The following is a 22,673-nucleotide window of genomic DNA, read 5'->3' on the forward strand; positions in this document are numbered from 1 at the left end:
CTCCCCCCAGTTCTCCGTTAGTCCTAGACCACTCGTCTCCCCTCGAGCCCCCGCTCCACTCCTCTTCACTTTCGGATTGCATTTGTCATCCTCGGTGCCGGGATCCGCAGAACGCCCTTTCTTTGTCTTTCCGTTCTCCCGCCGTCAGGGCAGCTTTTCTCCCCACCCCCTGACCACCTTGCTTTTTGCTTAGCCCTCTGCACTCTTAGCCCCACGGCTTTCTCTTCTTTTATCTTTCATCCATTACTTTTTTCTTTACCCGTTTTTCTATGCACAATCACTTTTCCCTCTTTTTGGCATCTCTTCGCCCTCCCACTTTAAGCCTTCGTTAGTCCCACTCTCTCTGCCCGTCTCTGAGCCCTCCCCTCCAGGGCATTTTTCTTGCCATTCTTTCCTTCTCCCCTCCCCCTCCTCTTTCCCTTCCCCCACCCTCATTTCCCCTGGCCTCCCTCCCTCCCTCCCCCCACTCTTCGTCTTAAAGCAGACTCAGAGGAGCGAGTTAGGACTAGAAGAAAAAAAAAAACACACACACAAAAAGATGCTGAGGAACGATCGGCCTGAAGGCTTCGGGAAGGGGACAAAGAGGATGGATGGGCCGGGGTAGTTATTTGTGTTAAAAGTGAGATGTGACGCTATATTTCGCTTAACGTTTGGGGGACGTCCGCAGCTTCCACGGGGGCAGAAGGTAAGGCGCTTGTGCTCGCTATGGCGCCGTCAGCACCAAGGACAGCGCCCAGGCCAGTGCGCGCAGGGATTCCGCCGCCTGCGGGCTTGTCACCCAGCATTGCCTGTCAGGCTGACCAGTGTGGGGGTTTCCTTCCTCTTCTCTCCCCCGCACCCCACCCCCAGCCCCCACAAAGATAGCAAAGCCTGTTTCTAGTGACTTTGCTTGCGGGAGTCAAGCTGGAATCGCACACTAAGACTTCTCTGCAATGCAGGGTTGGCACCATGAACAGATTGCAGATTTTTGAAAACAACTAAAATTCATTCAACTTGTAGACCAGTTTGAGTTTTCTAACATGATAGATGCATGGAATCAAGAGGGCCTAAAATTTGAAGGTCAAATATTCCTTGGAAAGGGGAATGTGAAATCTGCTGAGATGAAAAGTCCAGGGAAATACAGTTTATAAGTTTGAACACAAAGCATTGCCTTGTCATCTTTCTGTTCAGTACTCCCTGCAGGTAACTGCGATGATTGGAAAGCATATGAATTAATTTAAAATTAATTTAAAAGTTGTCAAACAGATTCACCACAACCTTGAGTAAAACCAGATATTTTTCTTCATTTAAAGTGTAGTATATTTCCTTATTTAGATTTTAATGACTAATTGGGAAAAGATTTTCCACATCTTTCAGCATGTTTCTTTAAACAAGGAATCTACAGAGACTTCCTGCTGTCTGGTGCACTGCTAACTGTTAACATGTCTTCTCGGCGGGGGGGTAAATCAGGGTAAAAAAGTTCAGGTTACTGTAAGGCAAAGTGAGGAGCCGTAGGCAGGACTCAGGACCATGTTTGCTGGAACAACAGGCACAATGATGGCTGAGGAGAAGCCACTGCTTATGAAAAGTAGAGACTCCAGACTTAATGTTTTCACAGCATGCTTTCTCTAGTCCTTGTTTTCTTAAATGATAAGGTCATGCCAATCAGTGAGTAATCAGAAAAGGCCTGGATTTCTAAAGATTTTTATTTTTAGATTTTATTTCTATAAGATCTCTTGGCCCACTTGTATTTTAAAATAGCAGGGGTTAGTTTAGGGAGTTACTTTTGGTTCATTAATGTTAAACTGCAGTGTTGCAGGCTGTGTGGGGGAAGATTGGTCTAGTTCCCTGAGTGATGGGATGGTTCTCTTTCCGGCAAAGAGAGCCCATGTCTCAAGCTGTTGGGAGAGACAGATGACAGAATGAGGGGACTGACCTGTGAATATTGTAAAAACAGGGTTTTCCGGTTTCAGATAGAAAAATAAAAGAAAAGAGAGAGAGAAAAAAACAGCCCTGTTTTTTGGTTCAGTACTGCCAGTCTCCAGACTGGACTCTGAGAAAGATGTGATCCGATAAGGCCCAAATGCTAATTATGCAGTAATTATGCTTCGGTTACTTATTACTTTCTACTTTTACTTAAAAAAATATATATAAAAGCCTTTGGCAATTTCATGGTGCATATGTACTTACAGTACTTTAGGTAAAAGGAGCAAATGGTTAATGGGCAGGCTGCTGCTGTTGGTTTTCTTCAGATCTTTGAAAATGCAATGACTCTGCCTAGAGATATTTACAAGGAAACACATGTCTAACTTCACAATTAGCCTGTTTTGCCTTGTATCGAAACTAGCTCAGAAATTATTACGCTTCCAACGGGTTACAGGAAAACATTGCGTACAAACAAAACAACAGCAAGTTACTCGAGCTAAATTCAGTGAGTGTCTAGACTCCATAGCTTGAAATTGTAACTTCAATGTCACACGCAGTATATTGTTCAGTCTGACCACAACAGGATAGTGCAGAGTTATAACAGACACCTTATTAAGGAAAAAAAGTTCTCATGGCTTAAAAAATGATGGATCCAGTTCCACACTTATCAAAATGTTTTATTTTTGTATTAGACTTTTCACTTTAATCACTATTTTTGAAGGTGACTTGAAGGTTATGCTCATTTGTGAATGTATTATAAAAACTTTAAAAAAATCTATAACATTTTTCCCGTTTTTGTCTCATATTTTTGAAGAACATTTATCATGCTAATATTTTTCGTAGAAAGAAATGTAAAGCGTTGCATTTATATTTTTTACCCTCATGACAATAAGGCTATGGAATCTTCTGAAAGTATTAACAAGAAAGGATAAAAGCATAAGGATTTACTTGAATTTACAGCACTGTTGAGTGTGACTCTAATACTTTTATAACTTATTTTAAGTAGGTAATCACACATATGATTTAGATATAAATTTAGAATTATACATTTATAATGAAATTATCTCTTGATTGTTGTCCCATAAGTTACAGTGTGTTTTGAATCACTTTATAGGGAAATACAGAGCATACTGTGTGTTCCTTCAGTAGATGAAGTGAAAATGTTAACTTTGTAGTTAAGAGATAGCTATTCTGAAGTCTTATCTTATGATAATGGTAAAATATCCTTTGCATAAGGGGCTTATCCATATGGGTTTATTGGGTCCAAAAGTACTGTTAGAAAAATGAAGCGTTGGCCATTTTCTTCCTTCTTCCCATATTGCCTTACATTTTAAAGTATTCACTTTTGATACATAAAAATACGAAGATGGGATGTGGGAGCCGGGCAGCAAGCAAGAAGCTCTGGACGAAAGACACCACTGTCAAATTGGTAGGTTGAATCTAAGATTAGATGATCTTACTTTCTCCCAATTTACTGTGCTGTCTGAAACCTGATCCTTTTGCCTGGGATCCGATGTTAGAACTCCTGATGAACAATTATAAACCAAGCCTCTGCTAATTAGTTAAGGGGTTGATGTAGGGAGCTAGGAACTTTGTCGCCTGGAGAGGGACCATAAGGAAAGTGAAAACTATAATACGTATTTCTACTTGAGCCCAGGCATGTTAAACTTTGAAAGCAGCTTAGACTTTTGTTCTTTTTTATTTCAGGCATTGAAAGCAAAATAATAATATTCTCAGGGAAGAAATGCTGTTTTTTTTTTTTTTTTTTTGGTCAGGAAAATTGGGATGGACGTGTCCTTATTGTCTTTAATTAAACCACGTCCATTTGAACCTCAGTGTTCTTTTTCTAATATTAACCACTGAAATGGTGTTTGTTTCTCTTGCCAAAATTTTTATTCATTGGATATTACTTTATATTTCTGCCAGTGACAGTTTCTATAAAAAGTTAAGTGAAGTATTTAAAAAATTAAAAACTTTTCATATCTTTATATGTTGTTCCAAACATAAGCTTAGTCAGTTTTGAAATCTTATATCTGGAAATTTCATGTTTTGAGGAGGAAAGATTTTGCTTTCAGCTTTAACATAGCTTGATTTTTCTTTTTTTGCTGTGTAATGCCTTCACCTCACCACCTGGAATCAGTTTGGTAAAAGCCAGAGGAGGACTTAGAATTAAAAATAATATATTTAAGATGGCCCTTTAAAAAGGGATTCTAAAAATAAAATTCAGTAGGTGCATAATAAAACAGTTCTGCTGTATTAATTTTCAGCATGATTTTAATTGGACACGTTGGCTTTATCTTTAAAGGGAGAGATCTTGAGATATGCACTCGGATTTCTAAAACCCTGCATTGCTCATAACTTTGCACCAGTGCAGGCATGGAATATTTACAGCATGTTTTATCCCAAGCGGACTAAGGCCTGACTTAGCAAGGGACCTAATGATTTTATTAGAAACTCTTAATGAAAATGAGCTTTGTAAAACCAGAGCAGATCAATGATCTATTATCTTCCGACCAAATTTCCGAGGAAAGCTAAACCCAAGGACATAAAACACAGTCAGAAAAAAGCCCCAACTAATAATGAAGTGTCATTGTCCCGGGCTGGGTTCTTTCTTCAAGATCTCGGCGATTTGGAGAAGCTGTGTTCTTTCAGAATCCTCTGAAAATGGGCTCATGCTCAGAACTATTTCTTTTTACTTAGATTGCCTTGAACCTTATATAGTTTAGAATATTTTTATTGACTTATTTTTTTTTTTTGTTAAAACTAACATGCTTAGTGTGACAATTTACAAAATGCAGGGAAACAGTAAGTATTTTATTCTAGCCTTTTTCTCTGTAATTTAAATGTAGATGGATCTTTCTTTTTATATAATTCCATACCCTGCTTTGTAAAATAACTAAATCTGAGTGTGCAACTTGCTATCTTAGAGGAAGGAATGCGGTACTGTTTGCTATGAGACCTGGGTTTCAGCCAATGGGTTGACTTTCACTTTTCCTCTGTAGGAAAATATTTTAGGGCCCTTTAGATCAAGAATGGTAAAATAATAATAACAATTACTAATATAATGAAAAAGATACTGGATTAAGAAAGCCTAATTGGGTCTGTGTATTAATTTCTCTCTTTCTGTCTATGCCTCTTTCTTTCCTTGCATTATTGAGAGCAGTGTCATTGTGACGTTGAAGGTGGTGATGTGACAGTCAGAAGTGGTGACCGACCTGTAGGCTGGCCAAGTCAGGCGTGAATTCTGTGTTCTTTTACATTTAATTGTACTCTGAATCCCAAAGCCATCACCACCACCACCACCATCGCAAATTACATGTGAATTAACACTTTACACCAAAGAAACAAAACAAACAGAAAAACCCCCACCTGTTAGCACTGGTAGTAGACAGGGTAGAATGCAAATTATTTCCATTTTATAGTTGGTGATATTAATTGAGAGATTTGTCCACAGCCACCCATCAGGTAAGTGGGAAAGACAGGACCAGAGCTCATATCTTCTGACACTAGTGCTAATATATTTTTAAAAATTCCTTTAGTAGGGCATCAAAGGCAGTCTCAATCAGCATGATTAAAAAAAAGTAGGCAGATTTTAGTAATATAACATAACTGGTATTTATTACTAGGTGCCTATCACTATGCCAAGACTTTAATGGATTGTCTAATTTAACCATCACAGTCCTTTAAGATGGCACTATTATTACCCCAGTTTGTAGAAAAAGCAACTGAGCATTCAGGCATATAGAGGCTAAGTTTCACACACTGGGGAATGGTGGAGTTGAGGTATGAACTCCATATGAATGTTGGGCTCTGGAGGGAGGATAATCCTCCCCATGGTGTGACACTGCCTTGAAGGCCACACAGTCAATCTTAAAAATGTTATTTCAATGCTAATAGTTTCACTGTTAGGTCATATAAAAAAATTCAGGACATATACTATGCATTCTTTTGTTGCTATTTTCCCTAGTTATATAAAAAGAAAACATTTAAAATTTTTTCTCAGATGAACAGTATTTCTTGGCCTGTAAGTTTATTAAAGATATTTAAAAATGAAAACTTGAAATTACTTGTCTTTGTTATTTTTTCATCCCAAATTAATGTTCTATATAATTTGAAGTTCTGGATTTGTGGATAATATCTCTAGTCATTCATCTATTATTTAATCTGGTATTTATCATTCATGTTTACAGGTACTTTTGGTTTAGTTTTTAGATTTTAATTTGTATTATACATTAATTTATCATCATAACATTCATACTAACATATCTACATATTTATATACATTTAAATTTTAAAGAAAACCTTTTAATCATTATGTGTTCACAATTTTTAGTAGATGTGAAACTCTTCAAACTAAATCTACTCTGAGAGATCCATTAATAAACAATGAATCTTGGCAGAAGAAATAGCTTGGCCTGCAGTATTCATCGGGGAAGGTTTACAATGGGATGGCTGGCAAGGAAGCAGCTTTTTAAATCTATTAAAACAGTAAAGAGACAGTCATGAATAATTGTGAGTCTCTTGATCCTCTATTTTATATGCTAAAATCAGGGGTATGTGACCATATGTACATAGATTACCTGGAGACAAGTCAGCCTTAACTCATTTTTGTCATTTATGGGATAAAGTGCTCTGACTCACCCGTATTTTCATTCATATGGCTTCTGCTTTATCTGAGAGGGTCAAGGAAGAGAATTGTTCCTCATATTTTCCTGAACAAAGTTGACCTTGAAAAGAAATAGCATGTATCCTATATTAGTCATGATAACAATCAGCTTCTGGATTTGAATTACATAAAATTATTAGGAACTGAATGTCTAATGAGGAAAATCCTTCCTTAGCCACTGTGACTCATTTAATATAATTTGCTATGTTTTCTTCTGCCTCCTGTTAGCCTACAGGGTCCTAGCTTTCTGCCATGCTCAATATACTTTGGAAATGTGATGCCTCCTTGGAAACTCATAACATTGACATTTGTGTGCCTTCTTGAATGAACGGCATGCTCATGCCATGATCGAGTCAGGCTTTGGTTGAAGATCCCACATCACGTCTCCTTTGAACTCTCATGACCTGGTCCTAAGAAAACTCCACTTCTCCAAATCCTTTCCATTTCCCCCCACATACAAATTCTTTCTCTCAGTCCCTGAAGCTCAGTGTTTGTGGTCTAATCAGGTGCTACCATGTACTGCACATTTAAATAACATCACAATAATCTGACTAAACTTAAAATTCTCAGTGGCAGATACCAAGTCATACACACATTTGTGTGTCCCACAGTGTTTTACGGATCATGAGTGCCCAATCCATATTTGTTGTGCGAATAAGTAAATGAAATCCTACCTTTTCTCCTAAAACTTTCAACAAACACTAGTCTTTTCAGTATCAGGCACTGTGTTGGATACGGAGGAATTTCATGTCATTCCCAGCTCGGATGAACACATTCTAATGGTGGATCCGGGCAAATAAAGACAGAGTTACCATGCGGGAACTATGGGGCTGCTATCTCTGGCTGTGCTAGAGATAAACCGTGTATCATGGGAGCATGGAGGATGAGCAACTAAACCAACTGGTGAGAAGGGTGGAAGAACTCCAGGGAGAACTTTCTGAAGGAGGTGACACCTGAGTTGAGTTTTGAGGTATAAGTAGGAAGTGCCCAGGTGAAAGAGAGGAGACAGCAACCAAAGGCCTCAAGGTGAGGTCCATGAAAACACAGTGAGCTCAAAGCACAGCAAGTGACTATGAAAAGGTGGCAGGGTGGGGGTCACGCGGCCTCTGCTGGAAAGGAGGGTGTGTAACCCAGGCTAGAGAGATGAGGTCATGTGGCACAGGCTGGAGAAAGGGAAACACACAGTCCAGGTGGGAGAGAGGGGACCTGTAGCCCAGGATAAAAAGAGGGCTAGAGTCAAGGTTGACAAGATAGGGGACCTGTAGCCCAGGCTGGAGACAGAAGCAGAGGAGAGACCTTGGAAAGCTTCCTATGTCATAACAGGACTTTGACATTTATCTTATAGCTGAGTAGAGGCAGTGAAGCATTCAAGAAATAATATTGCAGGAATGTGTAAATTAAGAAAGATGGGTAAGGAGAGGCAGGGGCTATGATAAGAAGGACAGGGTTGGAGGAACAGGTAGAAGGTGATGTCATCCCTTGTATTCCTCTCCTATGGCTGCTGTAACAAATTGTCACAAACTTGGTAGCTAAAAAGAACACACATTTATTATCTTACAGTTCTGGAAGTTGAAAGTCCGAAATCAGTCTTATGTCTTATTTTGCTAAAATCAAGGTGTAGGCAGAGCTACATTGCTTTTGAAGGCTCTAGGAGAGAATCTGTTTCAAAGTCAGCAATGTAGCAGCATCATCTCTTTTCTCTGGCCTCGGCTCTACCTCACACTTTCTTCTCATACTCTGATCCTCCTGCTCTCTTCTGAGAAGACCCTTTGGTTACATTGCCTCCCCCCACCATCCAGGATAATCTCCCTATTTTAGGATCTATTTTAGTTTGCTAAGGCTGCCATAACAGAAACCACAGTCTGGGGGTTTTAAATAACACACATTTATTTTCTCACAGTTCTGGAGCCTGGAAGTCTGAGACCAAAATGTTTATAGGTTTGGTTTCTCCTGAGGCCTTTGTCCTTGGCTTGTAGATGGCCACCTTCTCGCCGTGTCTTTTCATGGCTGTCCTGTGTTTATGTCCCTGTCTAGTGTCTGGTATCTCTCTTCTCTGTGTTTTCTCTCTTCTCTCTCCTCTTTTTATAAGGACACCAGCCAGATTAGATTAGGGTCCATCTTAATGACCCCATTTTAACTTAATTACCAATTTAAAGGCCTTATCTTTAATACAGTCTTTATTCTGAGGGCTTCATTTTTTTTTTTTTTGGGGGGGGAACATAATTTAGACTATCATAAGATCCTTAAGTTAAATCTTCAAAATCTCTCTTGCCATGTAAGGTAACATAGTCAGTCACAGGTGTGGGGAATAGGATGCGGACATATTTGGTGAGGGGCCATTATTCAGTTTAAGGCATTCCCCCACGATATATATTATGGGAGAGAAACAAAGTTTAGTGGTTAGAGGAAGAGGAAGTTGGACCACATTGAACACACTGAATCTGGGGAGTCTGTGAGGCAACCAAGTGGGGAATCTTCCAGGTGGCGGCTTTCCTTGTCTAATAGGGAAGGTCCTACTCTCCACTCTACAGGACAAATCGCCCATCCAAGTTGTATTCCTTTCACTTGCACAGCAGCAATAATAAGGGTACCTACTTCATAACGGGGTTTTGATGATTACTAGTAAATGACATATTGTATGTGAAGTGCAGGTGCCTTTGACAGTACTCAATAAATGATAGCTGTTGCTACTATTATTATGATGATGACTCACGTCATCTCCACAGTGCTTGGCACAGCACTGGGCAGGATAGGTGCGCCCATGCACCAGGACAGATTAAAGACACGTATGTCCAATAACCCGTCCATGAAGAGGCGTAGACTTGTCAGAGAGACAAGCATTTGTTCTTGGTAAAAGAGAAGCAAATTGATGTGCTTTAACTCACCAGGTTTGGCAGCAAGAAAGAACTAAGATGATTATAAACCCATTCCATCAGAATGTAGTTGGATGCTTGATTTCAGGCAAATATTTCAATGTTAATACAACACAAAATTTTATCTTTTCAAATGCTCCAGTATGTGAATGTATTTAACAGGACACATGCTCCCTTCTTCACTATCCCCGCCCCTCCAATTTCTTGCTTACAGACATAACAGAAAAAGGTAGTTGCCTGGCTGGGTTAACACATGTAATGGATTATGCAGAGCAGACAGCTCCCATTTTGTTTTCTTCTTGATTTCTGTTCCTTCTTTTTCCACCAGTTTTAAGAGCTACAATGTTGACTTATAATGAAAAGAACACATACCTTTGTAAATGTGCACTCAGCCTGAAATACCGCTCAAATCTTTGATCTCAGGGACACCAATGATGTGTCTGGCAAAGCACAAAGCAGAAGTTCTATCAACCTAGATACAGGAGAGGAAGCCTCTGGATGACATGAAGTAGAGTAGCCTGGAACTTACCCACAAAAGGATCCCTGAATCCAAATCCTACCTCACCAATTCCCAACTGTGTCAATTTAGACACAGCCACCAATTCCTTCCATTCATCATTTTCTTCATCTTTATGATGAAAGTAATATGACAGGGATAATATTAGTATCTTCTCTTAAAGTTGTATTAGAGCAATGCTCAATAAATGGTAACTATCATTAGATTAGCCCTTTCTTTATATTTAGGCTTCTATAACTTAGCAAGTGTTTATTGAGTTCCTACTGTGTGCTTGGCATATTTCTGTAAACATCTTGCTTAATATTTACATCAGCTAAGTGAGATGATGTTATATGTCTCTTTTAAAATGTATTTTTTTAAAAAATATATTTTTATTGATTTCAGAGAGGAGGGGAGAGGGAGAGAGAGATAGAAACATCAGTGATGAGATACAATAATTAATTGGCTGTCTCCTGCATGCCCCCTACTGGGGATTGAGCTCCCAACTGGGAATAGAACCAGTGACCTCCTGGTTCATAGGTTGACACTCAACCATTGAGTCATACCAGCTGGGCTATGTCTCGTCTCTTTTTTTAAACAGGAGACTGACACACAGAGAACTGAAATACCTGACTGAGGTCTTATAAGTGGTGAAAAGGTTCTTTTTATCACAATACAAGTATTGAATATAATCAGTGAATTTGTAAAATTAGTGTAAACCCTAATTTCCTTGCTAAAATAACACTTGAATTCTTATTCATTTTGAGTGCTTAAGTTTATGCCTTTCAGATCTTTTATTTACAGGCAGATCCTAGCAATATGTGAGAGTCGGGTAAAACTTATAAATACATTTGAACAAAATAATATGGTGGTAAAAAAAGTTATTTATCACAGCAAGCTTCCTATGAAAATATCTGACAGACAGCTTATTATTTTCTTGGCAAGCTGCTAAGGCTCCAGAAAAGGATTAGAAAGTCATCTTTCCCAATGTCATTTGTCTAAACTATTAATTGTCAGAACACTCAGAAATCTCCTGTGCTTGCCAGACCTTTTCTCTTTTGAAATTTTTATAATCAGAAAAAATACTGTAATGTGCAAGTCTGAATGCAAATTGCCTCCTATTTAATTACATTATGGGTGTAAATTACCCCAGCGCCAAACATTTCTGCCCTGTATTTCAGAACTGTGTTGCAATTATGTCTCCCGGTGCATGTTGAAATTTTATAGTGGCAACACATGTATAATAGCAATAATTATGAAAGCCACGTTCAGTGTGCAGCTTAATTTAAAATCTAGTTTCATGATTCTATATTTGAAATGTAATATTCAACCCTGTCAAACTTTCATCAACATCTAAATCTAAGCAGTTCTTCTGTTCACAACTTCAGGAATAAGAAGTGACTAAGTTGTCACATGCAGAGACTAAGGCTCTGGGAATCAATGACAGGACAGCATTGACAGGTCAGGTGACCTTGAATTTCCCTTGCCTTTTATTTGCTCCTCTGTGAAGTGGGGATAATTTAAAAAAACCACCTTTTCCAAGGATAAATGAGATATTGCATAAGTTACTAGGTGCAAAGTCTAAGCTGATGTGTCAAGAAACCCAATATGAGAGGGATTAAAAGAACAAAGAAACTTATTCCTCTTTTCTGTACCAATTCACGAGGGTAGGTAGCCTGCTCTGCTCCACGTAGTCTTTATGGGGAGTTCCAGGTTCCTTGCGACTTGTTTCTTTGCTGCTTGCTAAGGCGAGGTCTTCATCTGTATGGTCAGAGTTGGGTTTCGGACAAATCCATGTTCTAACTCACAGGAAGAGACAAAAGTGGCAGGCTCTTTTAAAACTCATTCTGAAAGAGACAAACATCACTTCTGCTTACATGCCGGTGGCAGGAACAGTCACACAGGACAAGTAGCTGCCAGGGTTGCTGGCAAGTACAGTCTCTGGCTGGGCAGCCACGGGCCCAGCTACAACTCTATTACTGTAAGGAGGGAATAGATATTAGTGGATAAATAACAGTCTGTGCTACAGATATGGCTGTGAATGTGCTCCTTAGGTGAAAGTAAACGAATGTTATCTGAACTTCTTCCATGCCCTAGCTGTGCACACACTGTTTTAGTATCTCAATAGACCTACAAAGTAGATACCATTATCCCACATAGGAAAGTAGAACTTCGAAGATGTTTTGCCCTTTAGCCAAGTTCAAAGGGTTCATAATGGCAGAGCTGGGATTGGAAACACATCTCTCTGATGCCAAAGCAAGGTGCTCTCCAACACAGCTGGGTTCCAAAAGTGAGACTTTAATGAATGAGGTGGACCGGAGGGCCCCGTGCTTAGAGTTTTCATGTGATGCATTCTTGAATGCTTCCGCCATGACTTGGCTCCTACCCAAATTCTGCCCACTGGGCCACAGCTCCACTTCTGCCTCATCGTGAAGACCTGGCTGCCTCTTCTCTCATCTTCTGTAAGTTCCTCTAGCACTACGGTTGGTATCAGAGGACTTGACCATTATGTGGCTCCTATTTTATATCCCACATGTGAACAAACCTCGTTACTGCGATGGAACTTCCGGCTCCTTAAAGGCAAAGATCTCTCCTTAATCTGCTGTATCTTCTGAGCTCCCTCCCCCACCCTTTCACAATAAGTGCTTTATGAATAGACATGCTGAGTTCGACAAAATCAAAGAGAGTGTCAGAGTTATGATTCCCTAGTCTCCGAAAAACCAGGGTTTTGACTCTTGTCTTTCCCTTGCCTTTTGATTGGCAACTTGGTTGGATTTGCTTACATTTAGATTTTGGCTTCTTAACCTTTTGAACACTCACTTGGGAACTCCTTCTGAAAGAAAGCCAAGAGTAGAGGTCAAACAAAATCAAAACCAAAGTTGGCAAGAGCCAGGAATTGTGGCCATTTCAGATGTCCGGTTTCCAATGAAACTTCTGGCTTCTCTCCATATTTCTGCTTATCGGCCATATTAATGAAGATGGTATACAGCCACATCACCTTTGCAAATTAAGCTGCGAACAATGACCGGGATGTTTATGGATTTCAGCATTTCATATACATAATCAATGACCAATTAATGTCTGATGATCATGTGGTAAACTTGGAAGTTAGGGGAGAAAAAAAATGAGGTCCCCCCTCATTGATCTCTTCTAATCAATATGTAGAAAACAGCTGATTTTGACCATTTGGATCTCAAAGGAAAATCCTTCCCTTGAGCTGCTGTGTACACCACATGTGGGGCAATAGAGCATCGTCAATTTCATTGATTGCCCCTTCGATTTTCATTTCTGCTGAGCTTCCATTAAAGTCATGCATCAGATCTACTTTAAAGAGATTTGCTCAGAGGCGAGATGACCCTTTGGTGACTGTTGATGACACTTGTTGGAGGTAGTTGCTGAGAGCTGGAACCTCTGTTTTCAGAAGAGATTTAAGAGACGAGGCCTTCCAAACTAATTTTTTTTTTTTTTTTTCCCTTCAAGGGAGCTGCCTCATTCCTGGGTGGCAAGGACAATTGTGATGGGTCCTGATATGTATTACCTTTGAAAGCAACGTGCAGGATTCAATATCTTGGCTTGGATTCCTTCTTGGCTTCTAAGTCAGTTATTTAAAAAAAAAATTGTGCGTGGGTTCTTGTTAGACAGGTAGTGAAAATAGCAACTGTGTCACATGTCATTCTTTTAAATTAAGCATTTATGCCACATTTGATATTTCCAAAGTGATTTGGAAGCACTCAGATTCCTTGTCAGTGACAATGCTTTTGTGAGCCACCCTTAGGAGGGTATGTCACTCCACCCTAAGAAAGTAAGGACCGATTAACCAGGATTTCAGTTTCTTTGGTGAGCAGGGGTTGGAGTCCATTTTTGGGCCCCACCTTCTGTTAGCCCCTGATTTGTAGTGATCCCCTTCATGGAACAAAATGGTAGAGACTGAAGTTGAACAGTTCTTGGAGAGATTAATTGAATCTGGGCACAATTACAACAGAATGGTCTTAGTTAGATGGAAATTAGCTCGCTCTAAAAACCCCTACCAATAGGAGAGTCCACATTTGAGCTAAAATGAATTATTTTATTTTTTAAAAAATTTTTATAATGTATTTTATTGATTTTAGAGAAGTAGGAAGAGGGAGAGAGAGACAGAAACATCAATGATGAGAGAGAATCATCAATCGGCTGCCTCCTGCACGCCCCCACTGGGGACTGAGCCCCCAACTCAGGCATGTGCCCCTGGCTGGAATCTAACCTGGAGCCCCTCAGTCCACAGGCTGATGCTCTATCCATGGAGCCAAACCAGCTAGGGCAAATTATCTTCTTAAGTGGGTGAATAAAAGGCTACTAAAAATGCAGGTGTATCTCTTGGGGTCATGCTAACTACCTCATTAAAAATTGCAGTGTTGAGTAGTCATGCCCAGAAATACTGACATCTTTCTTTCTCCTTGGGTTCCAATGAAAAGTCTAGAAACACTGAGTTATTTTTTATTTGTCCCATTTTCCACCCCAGCTTATAATAAGAATTCTCTTATAAGAGGATCATTTCATTTAGTGTACTGCTCCTCTGGTTCCACTTTTAGTAATTGTTCATCATATTCTGGGGAAATGTAGTTCTCCCAATTACAATTTACTCAAATTCTTCAGTGACTCTTCCTTTGCCTGGCACTGATTAAGTCACTAAAATGTAAAAAACAAAACAAAACAAAACAAAAAACTATGGTTATTGGTAATTTTAGCCACATAATTGCTTGCATCAATTCTTAAATGATTTTTAGAAATTTAATTTTCCTAAGCAGCCTCACAGAGATGTGTTCATTCATACATTCATTCAACTAGCCAGTTACCATTCACTGGGGTCCTACAATGATTAAGATGTTGGGCCAGGAGCTGTGAGCTTTTTTTCATAAGCCTCAGGGCATGGAGCTAGAAATGTGTCCAGCGTAGATCTGAATATTGTCAGACAAGTTTCTGATGATAAATAAAAGCTTGCCTCAGAAAATAAAAGTGACTACATGTAGAGCATTCCTACAACTTAAAGCAACGGATATGCCAGACATGATGGTCTTCCTTGGAAAATCAGAAACCAACAAGACCGGGCATGCATTCTGGAGAAACCACAGTGAAGATAAAACATTGGAATACTGGCATTGGAGTACTCTGTAGCTGGCAACAATCATACAGGATGGTCAATTGTATTATGTATAGTACATATATTAGTTATAACCCTCCAAAATGACACTCTAAGGTCAGTATTGTTCCCATTTTATAGATGAGAAAACTGAACTTCCAAGAAGTACTTGGCAACTAGTAAACCCAAGAGCTGGAATCGGAACATATGTTTTTCCTAAAACATGCTGTTCTTCATGCTGATTCCTCAGGTCGCAGCAATCTGGGTAGTACTATAGAATTAGCGCCACAGAAATAGCACAGGTGGTTTTTCCTGGCTCATTCCTATATGGCTGGACCCTCAGCCCCATTCTAAGTCCTTCTACATGGATCAAAGGACGCCATCAATTGTGGGAGTGCTTGAGCCTGGGGAAGGGTGGACCTGAGGGTGGTCTGGGAGGAAGTGTGTGGGGATTTTAACTGGTTTGTGAATTGCTACCATCACTTACTTACTTTTAGAGAACATCCTTTGCTCTCTGCGCTGAGGTGAGTAGAAATACACGATGCCTGGTAGGGTAAGAAGCCCACATTGCTTTGTATGTTCAGTTTTGTTCTGAAAATATGGTGGTGCAATCTTTTATCTGACACTTCTCTTGTTCTAGAATTATTCCATCAGCTTAAAGGTCACTAGACTGGGAGGTCATCTGAGAATTCCCGGAGCATGAGAACCCTAACAACCATTTGATTAGAAATGAAACCTGAATATTACAAGATTTATGCACCCCAACTTCTCCTTTCCTAGGTGGTCTAGGGGTTAGGGAGTCGAGGGAGGAGAGAATGTATCAGAGTAGGAAGAATGGATGCCTATACCTGGATATATCTGGATTTACAGAGGAAACAGCTTGGCTTACACTCTGGAACCCAGTTTGCTACTTCAAAACCTACTTTTATTGGCTAAAGACTGTGAAGTAAAAGATAATAAATTATAAAGTAGATTTTACATGTTTATAGATACATGGATAAACTATCAGCAATTAATCTTGTCTACATTAAGATAGGACAAGATCACAGACTTAGTAGTAGGAGAAATAGGAAGTGAAGCATCAAATAGGACGTGTAGATTTTAACAGAGATTAGGAAAATGATGGTGACGTTAACCAGGTTCCCGGTATTGGAGTGTTACTGGCCAGCTGGAGACTCAAACTTGAGTAAAATTGAGTCTCAGCCCCAGAGTTCAAGTTCTACTTCACATTCTCCTAAGTCAGTCTCATTAAGGAAAGACAAATCTGAATTTGTAAAAAGTCTGATTTACTGAAAAGAATAATGAAAACTGAGAGCTGGAAGAAGTGTTAATATGTATTGTTTAGACCAAACCTATAAAATTCAGAGATAAGGAAATGGCGCATAGCAAGCTCTGGCTTCCTGAAAGTTACTTTACCTTTTAGTATTTGAGCCCTAATAAAACCAGAGGAAAAAAGTTATTAACAGGCACAATTTAAAAATAAAAACCTGTGTGACATAAGCATTTGCAATTCTGGTTTTATTAGTTTCTGGATTAATTGCATGTCTCAAAATTAAATCTAGTTGATCTGTTTAAGACCAAGCTGGCCTGTGGGCTCAGTGGCAGTAAGTCTGTGCTGTTCAGAGTTCTTTAATCGGGCAGGTCGGCGGGCGTGTGGTCTGCTAGCCCCGATGGATGGGGTGGTTTGTGAAGTCAAGAGGAGATCCTCACTCACAAACAGCTCTCTGTCGGGCTCCTCAGTGATGCCTGAAATTGTACCAGAAAAGATTCTTTACTTTTCAAAGGCCTGCTGTTAGAATAAAGAACTTCAATAACGTTAGCACCTCATTAAAGGAAAATATTATTAAAGAAAGATAAGGGAAGTTTGATAATGCAAAAGAACGGAATGAAATGGTGGGGAGAGATACCCTGTCTCCTCACTGACATGATAGTGGCTGTTGTAACACAGTGGGGAATGCATTGGCTGGGTAAGATATAGGTTAGAGAGAACTTTGGGAACCCGGCAGTAGGCTCAAAACACTTAAAAATAAGAATCCTCTGACAGATGCCATAATAAATACTGAGTTAATTTCAGGACTAAACAAATTTTTAAAAGTACTTTCAGCCTTGGCCGGCGTGGCTCAGTCGTTGAGTGTCCTCTCATGCACCAAGAGGAGGCCAGTTCCATTCCCTGTCAGGGCCCATCCCTGGAGTGCTGGCTCAGTTCCCAGTAGGGGGCATGCGGGAGGTAGTGGATGGGTGTTTCTCTCTCTCATTGATGTTCCTCTCTCTCCCTGTCGCTTCCTCTTTCTCCCAAATCAATAAAAACGTATTAAAATACTTTTAAAATTACGTAAAAATATTAGTCTTGATAGATGCCCATAATAATCTTTTCCAATTGTATAATCATTTACAAATTTCAAATAACCCATCTCATTATCTCATTAGGTCCTGTTTCATAGATAAGGAGACTGAGACCCACGGACCTTAAGTGACCTATCAAATGAGAAACCTGGGACCACTGTGTCCTTAAACTGGGGCGAGTGCATCTCTCAGAGTCTGCACTCCGGGCCACTTCAGGTGCTGTCATGATGTGCTCATCTCCCTGAATTCCGCATTTGGTTGGAAGGGACGATGGGCAGGGGCTATGCTGACTCCTCAGTCTGGTTTCTTCGTGTCTACAGCCGCAGACCTGTCTTGGCTGCACAATAAGATCCCCGAGGCCCAAGCCTCATTCTGAGAGATTCGGATTTAATTTGTCTGAGGTTTGATCTGGGCATCAATATCATTTAAAAAAATCTCCCTGGGTAATTTTGATGTTCATCAAGATATAGAAAGACTGGTCTATTAGTGATGGCTTTTAGTATGCCATGGATGCCTCTTAGTAGGGTGTGTGCTAGTGTGCATGTGTGTGTGTGTGCGTGTGTGTGTGTGTGTGTGTGTATACATACTCATACACACCAGAATCACCTGCACGGCTTTTAAATGCTCTCACTTCCCTGTGTGTATCAGAGAGATCTTCTTTGTTTGTTCGGATGTCGTGGGGAGAGATGGGAGAGATTTGGGAGTAGGAATTTGTATTAAAAATATTCCTAGATGATTTTGTGAACTGGCTTCTGCATTATATACATAATCGTTCATGTTAAAGGAACATGATGGCTAATCGATAGCTGGCTGACATTGTTCACATGGCCCCAGTGCTCAAAGCAGGTAGCACTGCCCATCATGAGAGCCGAGGAAATGAGGCGGCAGAGAGGAAGGCTGCCCATCGCCAGGGGCAGAGGGACAGCACAGTGGGTCCTGTGGGAAGACTGGGCTTAGGGACAAACCTTCAGGAACTCAAGAGAGTTTGTGGTTCCTGTCAAGTCATTCTGGTACCAAAGCCCTTCGGCAGGATTGTCTGGTTCAATCACTTACACAATAATACTTATTACAGGTCCAGTGTGTGCCAGGCACCTGCTAGATAGGCACTGAGGATGCAATGGTGAACAAAACAGATGAATGTTAACGTGTGGTTCCAGAAAGCTCCCGTGCCCTATAACGAGAATGCTGCCGAGGGCACTTGAGTTCTTGCAAATGGCTCCCAGAGCACCTCAACTAGCTAATGCCGAGCTAAGGTAGCATTTCTATGGTTAGTCTGGCCAGTTTGCTGTTTTAGCTCAACTCCAAGGAGACTAAGGCGTAAATATGCAGAGAGTTCCCTCTGCTGGGCAGATGCCATTATTGCATAGCAAGAGCCCAGAGCAGGCCTGCTCCCAGGTGGGAATGGAGAGCCTTCAACCTTGTTCCCTCAAGGCATACTTGGTGCATAAGGAACGTTCTTCTAGAAGTTTATAGACAAAGGTGTTTCTTGCAGCACTACTTAGAATGTATTTAAAAATGAAAATGACAATAAGTAAATAAGGTTATCTCCACAGTATAGCCAGTTAGAGAGTCAATAAAATTATGCTTTCAGGGGTTTTCAAATTAATTGGGAAAGATTTATCATATGATGGCAAGTGTTAAAAAGGAAGCTGTTTAAAATTTTATCTAATCTGTAGAAATAGGTACAGAAAAAGCACTGGAGGAAATACTGGAAAATGCTAACAGTAGACATGTAATTTCCTGTTTGTCTATTTTTCCCCTCTATAGTGAAAATAGATTACTTCCACAGTCAGAAAAATAGCTAACTAAATTCCATGGCATAATCCTTCCACTTCAGGTTTTCAAGGCTGTTAGAATTCCCCGTTGCATACAGGATGGGGAGTACATGGCTCTGTGCATACAGGATGGAGGATACATTGCTCTGTGCATACAGGATGGGGAGTACATGGCTCTGTGCATACAGGATGGGGGATACATTGCTCTGTGCATACAGGATGGGGAGTACCTTGCTCTGTGCATACAGGATGGGGAGTACATGGCTCTGTGCATACAGGATGGGGGATACATTGCTCTGTGCATACAGGATTGGGAGTACCTTGCTCTGTGCATACAGGATGGGGGATACATTGCTCTGTGCATACAGGATGGGGGATACATTGCTCTGTGCATACAGGATTGGGAGTACATTGCTCTGTGCATACAGGATGGGGAGTACATGGCTCTGTGCATACAGGATGGGGAGTACATTGCTCTGTGCATACAGGATTGGGAGTACATTGCTCTGTGCATACAGGATGGGGAGTACATGGCTCTGTGCCTACAGGATGTTGAGGGCTGACTTTCAATAGATTGCAGCGAGGGAGTTGCTCTGATACTTATGAAATCCTGACCCAGAAGCAGGTCGTCTATGAATTGTTTAGCACCAGGGGCTGGATGGAGGTCAGCTGGCTGGGGAGTGGGGGGGCTGCAGGAGGTTGGCTGTGGGAGCGCACTGACCACCAGGGGCAGCTCCTGCATTGAGTGTCTGCCCCCTGGTGGTCAGTGCATATCATAGCGACTGGTTGACTGGTTGTCCCAGTGGTTCCAGTTGTTCCAGTCATTTGGTTATAACGGTTGCCTAGGCTTTTATATATATAGACTAGGGGCCCAGTGCACAAATTTGTGCACCTTGAAAGGAACTGTGGCTGTGAGGCTGCAGTGGGCACAGGGGCAAGTCTTGGCCCATCCTCCACATCCCGCCCGGCCCCTCCTTCTGTGGCCCCTGGTACCCTGTCTGCTGACAGCCCTGCTCCTGCTGCTGTGACTCCCATGTGCTGATGGCGCTGGCCCTGCTTGCACCCACTGATGGTGTGGAGCGATTGGGGCCGGTGCCATCAATGGGTGTGAGAGGTGGCTGCTGCCCCAATCGCCCCTCAGGAGAAAGGGGAAGTGAAGAAGCCCTCAGGGGTGATCAGGGCCAGCAGCTGCTGCTTGCACCAGCTGACAGCACTGAGCGATTGGGACCAGCGCTAGGTACCAGCTGTGGGTGTGAGCAGGGCTGGTGTTGGTAGCAGTTATAAGCGCCAGGCGGGACTGCAGCGCGTGAGGGCAAAGAATTTTCAGTAACCACCAGAAGCTTGCCCCGATGACAGCGACCGGCACCCCGCCTTGGTCTGGCACCCCTGCTCACCTGCTCCACCATCCCATCGCAGCCGATGCCTGCCATGTTCCACACACACCCCCTGGTGGTCAGCACATGTCATAGCGACCAGTTGTTCGGTTGTTCCACCCTTCGGTCTATTTGCATATTAGGGTTTTATATATGTAGATGATGATGTTTTCATCCTTGAAAGTTTGGGAAGGTCCTAGGAATCCCTTGAAGTGGGATGGTTGGGCTGTGCCTACCTGAACCCCTCTTGGACATGGCACTTTGTGCCACCCTCCTGTCCCATGCAGGCAATCTCTGTAGCAGGGGTTCCCCACTTTTCTGGCCTGGGCTCTGGTCTCACCCTGACAGCTTTTGTGCTGCAGCCAGACCCAGCGGGGCAGAATCCTGGGGAGAAGCTGGTAAAGAAGGAGGAGGAAACGTGGGCTATGGGGAGAGGCAGAAAGGGGAGGGTGGGATGGAGCCCAGACAGAAAGCAATTAATTCCAGCATTTGGCTTTGCAAAAATTTCCTGCAGGAGGAGGAGCCACTAAAAGAATGATTCCCAGAATGCCACCCTGGGCTAATTGCCTGGAGAAATCAACCGGGGGGCTAGGCAGTGAATGCAAGCAGCTCCCCGGTGGGCAGGAGTCACAAGCCACATCCTCCCTTTTCACATTTCATGTTTGTATTTAAAGCTCCCTTTCCAAAGACCCATAAACAGGAGGCCTCGCCGGTAATGACTCCTGCAGGCCCCCTGGAAAGCATTAGAGCCATGTTTCCCTTTAATAGGCTATTCAGGGAAGGCAAAATCAATACTTGCCAGGCAGACATTTTGCAGATGCAAATGTATATCGTCCAAATACTCCTGGTTACTGCCCCATCTCCTCTTAAAAATGGCCACACGGCAATGTTGCATTCCGTAAAGACGGACATTGTCTTGCCCGTCTCAATGTGCACGCAGTGAAAGAAAGAAATGCTCACAGGAATAGCTATTTGCAAAGGATGTTTATGTGGTGTAGGTGGCATCTAGCTGCCTTTGGTTATTGCAAGTAAATTCCATCATGTGACTTATAAGCAAAATACCTCACAGAATCATTACTTTAAAGACCCCGAGATATTAAACAGCACCCAATGTGGATAGCTCTAGGTCTAATTGAGTGAGGCTTGACTATGTTTCAAGGACCTGGAGACCAAGATACAATCAGAAGACGAGTTTCCTGGGAATGCTGCTCTTTGTGAGCGGCTTTGAGTAGTTAAACTCATCAGTAGCAGCCACTGTTCCACACCTGCAGCCCTGGGTTCCCCGTTTTGTTATCTCCGAATGTATTGCTGTAAGGACGCCCCATCTGCTGTTTCTCCTGAGAAACGGACTCAGCTTCGGAGGATGCAGATTAGAGATGACAGTGAAGCAGAGGTATCTCTCATTTTTTAACACCCATCCCCCGCACCCTCCTTTCTCCCTTAACCCTGACCCTACTGTGCATCATCAGCCTTCTGTCCCCTCCGCTTGGAGAAAATGTTAGTAAGTGGAAATGTTTTCTGTAGGGTGGGGAATGGGCATTCTGTTGAGGCAACTGGGGGAAGTTAAAAGAGCATTGCAGCCCTAGCTGGTTTGGCTCAGTGGATAGATTGTCAGCCTGCGGACTGAAGGGTCCTAGGTTCGATTCTGGTCAAGGGCACATGCCTGGGTTGAGGGCTTGATCCCTAGTAGGGGAGGTGCAGGAGGCAGCCAATCAATGATTCTCTCTCATCATGATGTTTCTATCTCTTTCCCTCTCCCTTCCTCTCTGAAATCAATAAAAGATATACTTAAAAAAAATAAAAGAGCATTGCACAGGGAGTGATATTCTGGCTTTATTTTGTTGCTCATCTGTGGGTTACACTGAGCAACTCACTTGCCCTCCATTGGTCCCTCCTATTTACCTACTGCTGTGGGACAGATTGTCCCAAAGGTAGCAGCTTCAATCGCGCATGTTTATCATCTCACGTCATTTCCGAGGGCCAGGCGTCCAGCAGCAGCGTTGCTGGCGGCCTCCAGCTCAGGTCTCTCACTGCCTTTCCCACTAGCCCGCTGACAGTCACTGGCCATTCTTTGTAATGAAGGCTGCTGGAAAGGGAACATGTCTTTGGAAGAGGCGACACAATCT

Source organism: Eptesicus fuscus, chromosome 6 (genome assembly GCF_027574615.1).
Source record: "Eptesicus fuscus isolate TK198812 chromosome 6, DD_ASM_mEF_20220401, whole genome shotgun sequence".
NCBI lineage: Eukaryota > Metazoa > Chordata > Mammalia > Chiroptera > Vespertilionidae > Eptesicus > Eptesicus fuscus.